We start from the raw sequence: 10,084 nt of genomic DNA, 5'->3' as shown, positions 1-10,084 counted from the left end.
AGTATCTGAATTCTATAACAACCTTTATCAGACTCCTGATGGTAGTTATAGAACAAGAGTGGCTAAGCAAAACGTTGATCTCAACATAATTGCCTTCTTTGAGTATTTAGGTTGTCGTTTGTGTTCGGGGACGGTGTTCTCCATCTATCCTATTTTGCCTGAACCCGTACCTCATCCTCTTAATGTCTCTTCTGACTCAATCTATGAGTACTTCTTTGGTCATCCGAGACTGGATGGTTTAGATGAGTTAGATGACGACTTTCCTATATTTGCAGCCCTTAGACTCTCTGCTCCTGACTACATCCTTTTCAAAGTTGTCACACAATGTCTTCTACCTATCACCTCTAAACCGTTGGCAGAAATTCGACCATATCACTGTCTGATGCTTTATGGGTTACGTCGACGTCTAGATTTTGATATTATGTCGAGTGTCTATATGTCTATCATATCCCATAGCGAACCGAGCGGCGACAACATCTATATGCCTTTTGGGCATATAATTACTGATTGGCTCGAGTCCATGGGTATTGACGTCTCTAGGGGGAGGATAGTGAAGATGGTCAGGCAGGATTGTCGACTTGGGAAACGTGCGTTTTCCAAGTCCGGAATCCTAAGTCAGGATGGGACGGTTAGGTGGAAGGATGGGAGGGCACTGGGTGAGCTACCACTTCCACGACAGGTTGCTCGTCCTCCTGCTGCTGCTGCATATGGCGAGGAGGATCCAGATCTGCGCTGGCAGATCGCTGAGCTGGAGAGCCGGTTTGACCGCCACGAGGAGATGGTGGCTGCAGAGTTCGATGGCCTGCGCCTCCAGATTGATCAGCGCTTCGATACTCTACAGAGACAGCAGTTGGCGACACATCAGGCATTTCTAGGATGGATGGCCGGCCATCCACCTCCTCAGCACTCTGCGGGCGAGCTACCCTCAGGCAGCAGCATGCCTCTTCAGGATTCCACTCTTCCAGCTGATGCTGCAGATGATCCTCTTGATGAGGATGTTGGCTGACATTCTCTATGTTTTGATTGTTTTGTTGATACTATGTCTTTGATACATTTATCTGAACTGGATGTTAGCTATGTTTCTTATATTCATGCTATTTATGATGCTTCACTATTCATGATACACTTATGATGTTTCATATGCCATTGTTTTTCATATACCGTATTTTTTTATGTGGATTAAGATTGAGGCGTTATTGGTTAAAAGGGGGAGGTGCTTGTCAGTCTTATTCATTATTTTACACCTTTTCGGTGTTTGACAAAGGGGAGAGAATAATTAAGTTTAGAGACGATTTGACCTCTTTGAATCAATATAAAAAAAAGAGGAGAAGGTAACTGAGTTATATCCATCTTAGGGGGAGATCTTAATTTCCCTGAAATTATGGATATGAGAGTTTTTCTGATCTAAACTTAAATTGTGTTGTCAAACAATAAAAAGGGGGAGATTGTTGATACAGTCTGACCTGGATGTTGTTTTGATGTTGACACTGATTTAAGTTTGAATCAGATATTAAATTAACTCAGATTAATTACTAATCAAGGTTGACTTGGTTAACCTGATTGACCTGATTGGGAAAAGTCCAAGCGAGGAGCTTGGCACGGGAAAGTCCTGGTGAGTGAAGCCAGGCAGTGGGAAAGTCCTAACTGGGATGTTAGGCAGTTGGAAAGTCCTGGTGAGTGAAGCCAGGCAATTGGAAAGTCCTGGTGAGTGAAACCAGGCAATTGGGAAGTCCAAGTGTGGAAGCTTGGCATGTATGGTCGGAGAGGGTTCGGTAGCACGCTCTCTGGACCGTCAGGGGTGAGGGCAGCAAGCTTGGAAGCTTGACTCGAGACTCACAGCTTTGGATCGGTCTGCAGACCGATCCAGTGGCACAGTGGCACGGCTGATCGGTCTGTAGACCGATCCAGTTGCCTGATCGATCTGCAGACCGATCAGGCAACACTCAGTAGCACACTGAGTGTATACTGATCGGTCCGGGGACCGGGTAGCCGCCGCCAGCAGAACGATTTGCAGGTCATCAATGCGATCGTGTCGGGCACGCTGGAGGATTACGGGATCAAGAGCCCGTTCGCCACCAACGGCATCGGCTTCGCGATCACCGGCGAATATGGATCGGTCTAGGGACCGAGCATATTAGTTCCTGATCGGTCCGCAGACCGATCAGAGATGATCCAGAAATCATGGATCGGTCTGCAGACCGATCCACAGTATGGATTGTTTTGCATGTGCTTTCTCTTATTGTTTCTGATTCGCAATTGCTTTTACCTATTTCGTTTCTAACCATCTGTTGTAAGCTTCTCGAAGTTACAGGTTACAGATTACTTGATGTTGGGTGAATTCAAATTAAGGATCATTAGTAGAAGGCGACGAAAAAGCTTTTGCTGTGTCTCGCTGCGGACAAACCAGTTTTGGTAGCAACGTCTCGTTTGCGATCTGCTGGCAGCCGTTTGGTCGAAATCAGCTTGACTTGTGCTGATAGGTTCAAGCTCAGAGGTACCAGTGGAAACGAGGATGCCATTGGTGGGAGCTGAGACAATCAGACAAGGAAGAAGCGTGATTGGCGACGTCGTGGACGGTTGCAGGGATTTGCTGCAGGTTTGGCAGAGATCCGTTACAGAGCAGAGAGGCATATGAAGGTGGAGAGGAGAGGCTCTCGTGACAATGCTTTTTGTGCTCTTGCTGTGAAAAACACTGTGGAGAAAAACTCTCTGGAAGATTGAAGCAGTGTGCTTGTTCTTCGCTGATTGTGGCTGTGAGCTTCCTTTGATCATTTCACTTGAGCCACTACTGTAAGTCTTGTGCTTAATTTCTTACTGCTGTTAAAGACTTTGTGGAGAGGTTACTCCACCGAGAAGGAGAATCCTTTAGCCGGATAGCTTCCGGGGTGTGATCTACCGAAAGATCAAGAGGATTCGTCCACCTTACGGACACGCCGAGGAGTAGGGGCAAGTTATCCCCGAACCTCGTAAATCTCTGAGTTAGTGTGCTGTGCTTTCTTGTTTTAGTTTTCTAATTCCGCTGTGCTAACAAAGTTCTTGAAGAAATTTGTGTTTAGTGTTTTTCAAAGAGGCTATTCACCCCCCTCTAGCCATCTAAGGTCCCAACAATCCAGACACGGCCGTGTAGGATCTCCCGAGGAGAAAGAGGTCTAGGTCGTGTCTCAAACACGGCCGTGTAAAGAATCCCGAGGAGAAAAAGGTATAGGCCGTGTCCCAGACACGGCCCGTGTCTGGAATCCAGAGAAGAAAGAGAAGGGGGTCGTGTCACAGACACGGACGTGCGATGAGAAATGAATATGGCCGTGTGATATCACACGGCCTGATCCACATCTTTTTAAGGAATTAGGGCACGGGGTGTGGGCGGCACACGGCCGTGTACCGCCACTCGTTCCTCTTTCCTATTTTCCCATTTCTAAAGGTTTAAACTACTTCTTCTAATTTTTCTTTCTCATTCTTCTTAAGGAGATTTGATTTTCTTCCATGGAAAATGTGATTGAGGAGATTTCGGCCACAAGAAAAGGGAAGGAGAAGGTGGTTGCAAGAAAGGAGAGGAATGTTTGCTTTAAAGGTATTTCTAATGACTTTGGTATTGTTTTCTCTAGTGATGAGCAACGGTATAGATATTCTTCTTTATGTAAACGACCTCTTTTAGGCACTAGGTTTCTTGATGTTGAAACTTTAGAAACTTTGGGGTTTAAGGATGATTTGGTTTGGTTATTTGAAAGGATAGGATGGAGTGGTTTAGTGAACATAAAATATCCTACTTATCCTAGAATTGTTTTTGAATTTTTAAGCTCAATAGAGGTTGATAATGTTCAAGGTGGGGGGAAGTTTAAATTTCGTTTGTTTAATGAAAGTTATGAATGGACGTTGGGAGATTTTAATACTTGTTATGAATTGTCAAAGAATGAGCTGTGTGTGATTTTGCCCCAATTTGAGAATTCACATTTTTGGCGACAAATTTCTGAACAACCGCTATTTGATCCTCATAATTCTAGAGTTTTCCAAATTATCAATCCTATTTTTAAATATGCTTACTTATTCATGAAAAACACTATATTTGGAAGGGAGGACAAAGAGGGATCAGTAAGACTTATAGATTTGTATTGTTTGTGGGCAATGGTCGAAAATGTTCAAATTAATTCTGGTTATTTCTTTCTTAAACATTTGGCAAAATTAGGGAAATCGAATTCTACCACACCTATTATTTTAGGGGGATTACTTACTCAATTGGCCTTAGTATTAGGATGTGATTTGAGTGAATTAGAGGTGGTGGAGAGTTCTCGTACATTGGATTTGAATTCATGTTTAGCAATGAAAATGATTAAGCATGAAGAGCATGGATTTAGTTTATTCATTAAAAATGGTTTCCCTTTAAAATTGCTCAATCATGATTTTACTACAATTCATAATAAAGAGAATTGGTGTTTAAAGTTAGCTAGGCAACAATCTAGAGCTTTGTCATCTTTTACTCCAAGAAATGTTTCTAAGGGTAACCAAGAGATTCATAGTTTTATGTTTCAAGAACTTAATTCTGCTTTAAAGAATATTCATAGTAATTTAGATTCAACTAATGAATTTCTTGAGAATAAGAAGCTTATGGAGGAGGAACTATTTAAAAAGCTACAAGATTGTTTTAAGAGTGAGAGAGAATTGTGTGATAAGATTTCTAAAATGATGAATGCTTATAAGGCTAAAATGGATTTCATGAAGATCTTAGAGGTTTTATGAGATTTGTGCAGGATGATATTGATAAATTGTTTGAGTATCATAATTTTTTCAGAAACAAAGTTAAATGGTTTGTTGAAGATTTTGCATCTTTCTTCCCTGATTTTCCACCTCCTCCACCATATTGATTTCATCGAGACGATGAAAAGTTTAAGTCTGGGGGGGTGTCATGTACTGTTTAGTTTGGTTTTCGATTTTTAGTTTTTGTTAGTTTTTCATGTTGGTTCATATTTTCATTGCTTGTTGCTTTATTTTGCTTATTTTTGAAATAATCATGGCAAAAAAAAAAAATCTTTGAGAACATCAAATCTTCACTTATATGCTTTCTTGGATTCAAGTGAAATGTTAGCACGATTATTGTCTTGATTCATGATGTTCGAATGATGCTAGTAGTAAACTTTGTGTAGTTCTTTTTTCTATCTTGGGAAGCATTAATAAGCTAAGAATCTTATGGTGATGAGTTTTAGTTTTGGTTCAACCTTAAGGAGTTTATCTTCACTACACTTGTGCTTGATGCTTGAATAGTTGATGTCATTGAAATAGTCATGATTCATCTTGTTTGCTTAATACTTGGTTTCCATGGTGATTTCTCAACTTTCATTTTGGTTACTGGATGATGCTCAAATCATTAAAGCTCATTTGGAAAAATCAAAATATCCCAACATGTGTGCTAAAAGTACATTTGTGAATAAGTTTTGCACAATGCAAACACTTATAAAAAAATAAAAATAAATAAGGGATATAAAAAATAGTTGTCATGAGTGGAATCTAGCAAGTCACCCCTTTGAGACCGAATTAGGTTACTGGGGAAATGACTGCTTAGATTCCCTTGAGATTGAGCACACCTTTGAGACCTTGGGTTAGTTGAGAAATATGAACCAAGTGAATGGTGAGTAAGTGCCTATCACTGGTTACTTGTCTTTCACTGGAAACACTAGGAATTCAAATTTGATGACGACTTGACTAGGACATGAATTGAAACTTGAAGGGTGTTGAGTTACTTTTACACTGTGCACAAGATTCTTATGCTTGAACCATACTTTACTTGTTTCCATGATCACGCTTGTTAATGAAACTTTTTGATAGAGTTAGGAAAGTGCACTAGGTTTTATGAATGTGTTGTAGAACATATGAATTTAGATTGCAGCATTTTGCTTGAGGACAAGCAAAGGTTTAAGTCTGGGTGTGATGTGCGTAGATTATATACTCTCTTATGCATGTTTTTACGCACATTTACATACTTTGAGCATGCTTGATCTATGCATTTTATACTTCAACTTTCCTTTTAGCATATTTACTCTTTTGGTTCGGAGATCCGCTTTTGTGCATTTTCTGTACACATGAGTCGAAATTGGTGAAGATTATCGTCCTCGGACAAGCTTGGAAGGAATTGAAGGAGAGAGCATCAGGCCGTGTACCACACACTGCCGTGTAGTTTTACAGGAAGGGAAGAGGACATGGCGTGTGAATCTCACACGGTCGTGTTTCAAGAAATTAGAGAATGCCTTGGGCGTGTAGATCTACATGGCCGTGTGAGGTTTCAGAGGCCAAGCGGTGGTGGCTGTGCACCACACGACTGTAGCATTTCAGAGAAGTAAGGGTCTGGCGGTGTGAGTCACACTGCAGTAGCTGGCAGAGAAGGAATGGACATGGCGTGTGAATCTCACACGGCGTGTCATGGGGCCGTGTGGCGCCCGATTTCCTCCTCTATTTAAACCCTCCTTCATGAATTGAAAGGGGATCTCTCCCCCTTTGGGAGAAGACAAGATTTGGTGGTTTCCTCCCATTCTTGGGAGGATTTCTGGGCGATTCGAGGGGAGTTCTTGACGATTTTGACTCCGGAGCGAGGATTGGATCCGAAGACGAGGCTTCTTCGTAGATAAGTTTTCTCTTTTCCCCTTTTCTTGGTTTCTTGGATTAGGGATTTAAGAAATGCTTGTAATCTTTATTTCTTCGGGTATTCTTCCTCGATTCATGGAGTAGATCTTGTATTCTAGGATTAAGGGAGTATTTGTATGATTGATTGATGTAATCTCTTGTGGATTTGCCAATTTCTTGTTTCAATGACATTGTCTTGCTTGTATCAATTATATCTTGAATGATTAATGGTGATTTGTGCTTAATTCTCATTCTTGATTGATTGTTTGGATTTCTTGTGGACTTTGTAAAGATAAACTCTCACTCGATCATCCGAGGGATCCACGTGACAGGTGCAAGCCCGTGTAAGGACGTTTGAGAGATAATCTTGAAGAGGAAATAGGAATATTCAAGAGAGTAGGATGGATCTTGTGATTAGTTTCTTGTATCTTGATAGATTAATAAGTTGTGGGCTTCTATGTTGATATCCGAGGAAGGCATAGTAATAGGTGCGCTTCTGTGTAACGACAACGTAGGTTCACGTCTAATTGATCATATTTAGATACATTTCTCAGTCCTTAGCCGGTTATCTATTGCAAGAGAGAACCGGCAACTTTCTACTAGTGTTTGGCAATTGAGGGATAAGAATTGGTGAACCATTTACATTCAAGAAATCTTACAAAGAAACTGAAACTCCTAGAATCTCCCTTTATCATAACCCAAAACACTAAACTCTTGTTTGTTGATCTTTAATATTAGATTTGTTTACCTTCACTTTGCATTTAAAACAATTGGATAGTTGTTTAGCTAATTCGCATTGAGACATTTCTAGTGCTTATTCCAGTCCCTGTGGATACGATAATCTTTTATATTACTTGCGACATTTCCGTACACTTGCGGAGCGTAACACTAGGGCCTGGACCAATCAGGCTCCACCCTGATCGGTCCAGACCTTCTCTGATCGGTCTTGGGACCGATCAGGACCTATGCTGATCGGTCCCCAGACCGATCAGCACGCTTCACAGAGAGTTGCCCAACTCTCTGATCGGTCTGTGGACCGATCAGGACTCAGGTGGATCGGTTCACAGACCGATCCCCCTCTTTCTTCTCCTGATCTTCTTCGATTCTGTATGATTACTGATCGGTCACCAGACCGATCAGGTAATTCACAGAAACACACTATTTGGTTACTGATCGGTCACCAAACCGATCAGTCAACCAGCGTATCACTGGATCGGTCACCAGACCGATCCAGGTTTAGAGCTCCCAGCCCTAAACCCTACCTGGTCCTGAGAATAAGCTACCGAGCCCTCTCTGACCTAGTCCGGAGAACGAGCTGCTGAGCCCTCTAAGACTTTGTCCGGTCCAAAGAACGTGCTACCGAGCCCTCTCTGACCTAGTCCGGAGAACGAGCTGCCGAGCCCTCTCCGACTTCGTCCGGTCCAGAGAACGAGCTACCGAGCCCTCTCTGACTTAGTCCGAAGAACGAGCTACCGAGCCCTCTCCGACTTCATCCGGTCCAGAGAACGAGCTCCCGAGCCCTCTCTGACCTAGTCCGGAGAACGAGCTACCGAGCCCTCTCTGACCTAGTCCGGAGAATGAGCTACCAAGCCCTCTCCGACTTTCCATGCCAAGTTTCCATACTTGGACTTTTCCCGTGCCAAGCTCCCTGCTTGGACTTTTCCGTGCCAAGTCTCCATACTTGGACTTTTCCGTGCCAAGTCTCCATACTTGGACTTTTCTCGTGCCAAGCTCCCTGCTTGGACTTTTCACCAGATGTCTGGTCAATCTTGACCTATCTGGATTTCCCTTGCCTGGCTTCACTCACCAGGATTTCCCGAATTAGGTCGACTCACCTCGGGTCAACCAGGTCAACCTTGACCAAAGATTGCACCCACAATCTCCCAAGTTTGTATTCTGTCAAACATCAGAATACAACTTTTCTACTCTCGTCAAACATCATAATAGAACTTTTCTATTCTCCTCAAACATCAAAATACAACTCGAGTCAGGTCAACTCGAGTCAGGTCAACCAGGTCAACCTTGACCTAAGGTTGCACCAACAATCTCCCCCTTTTTGATGTTTGACAAAAACCATAATCAAGTTAGGTTAACCTGATAACCTAACTTAGGTTTTCCAATGTTCTTCCTTGAACATTCTCCCCAAACTCTAATGTTCTTCCTTGAACATTCTTTGGATATTCTCCCATTCTCCCCCTTTTTGACACACATCAAAAAGAGTGAATCAAGGTCAAGAGTTTCTTCCTAATGAAAGTCTCATACCTTTCATTGAAACCCTTAATTTCCCCCTTGATACTAAAGTCAACAATCAACTTAGTGATAATCCCATATCACTCAAGTCTTTAGAGTAAAAACTCCCCCTAAAAGTCAACTCCCCCTTGACTAATAGGTAAAACTCCCCCCTCAAGGTCAACTCCCCCTTGATCATTGCACCAACAATGTCTTGGAGAGTTTCAAACCTTTAGAAATCCAAAACACAAACTGTGTTTTAACTTTCAGCTGAAATTTCAGACAACACAGTCGAAAATCAGCATTTTGGCACGCCCGATCGATCACCAGACCGATCAGGAGCTCCCTGGATCGGTCCAGTGACCGATCCAGCATCCCCTGGACCGATCAGGGAACCTCCTGATCGGTCACACATGTCTGATTTCTGATTTCTGAATTTCTTCCTCCCGAAATTCAGAAACCCCTACAAAATTACAGAAAATTCCAAAAATTATAAAATTTTGAGGATACATTCCTCATAACATATACTATCATGGAAAAATATTTTTTTATGAAAATAACTTCCATTTTCAAATCTTGATACAAAGTTTAAAAACTTTGAAATAGTTCAAGTTTACCTTAACTTTGTATCAAACTTGCTCAATGATGAATGCTGTCACTAGAAAAGCTTCATCAAGGTTTTTCAAATCAATTTTGAAATGATTTTAAACCATTCAATTTAGGACCACAATCTTCGGGCTAAGTGTACATGACTTGTATGCAAGCTTTCCCTATGATCCTCAATTTCGAATTAGGCTCATCTAGGTACAAGAACTATGCACCTTGATCCTAACTCATAATCCTAATATCTCACACACATCTAAGGTGTATCAAACACATCCAAGTCAATTTTGATGTGAGATATGGTTTAGGTCATCTTACTCTAAGTTCTCATGCATTTTCTAAACAACAATTTGATCTCCATATCAAATTATGTTTTTATCCTTAAATCAAATTAATTGATAAATGCAAGAGATGATGACATGGCATAAAATAATATCATAAGTAAAAACATGTGCCAATGTCATGATGTCGTGTCATAAAGTATGAAACTTAAATAAGGCATGACATTTAACTAACCTAAGCATTATCATGACATTTCAAATGATAATAAATTAAATATGATGTCATGACATGGCATATGGCAAACAATACATGGCAAATAATATATAAAGGTATAGAACATACCTAATTCTAGCTTTAGTTGTCA

This window comes from Zingiber officinale, chromosome 5B (assembly GCF_018446385.1).
Source record: "Zingiber officinale cultivar Zhangliang chromosome 5B, Zo_v1.1, whole genome shotgun sequence".
NCBI lineage: Eukaryota > Viridiplantae > Streptophyta > Magnoliopsida > Zingiberales > Zingiberaceae > Zingiber > Zingiber officinale.
The sequence above is the reverse complement of the archived record's forward strand: the minus strand, read 5'-3'. Positions refer to the sequence as shown.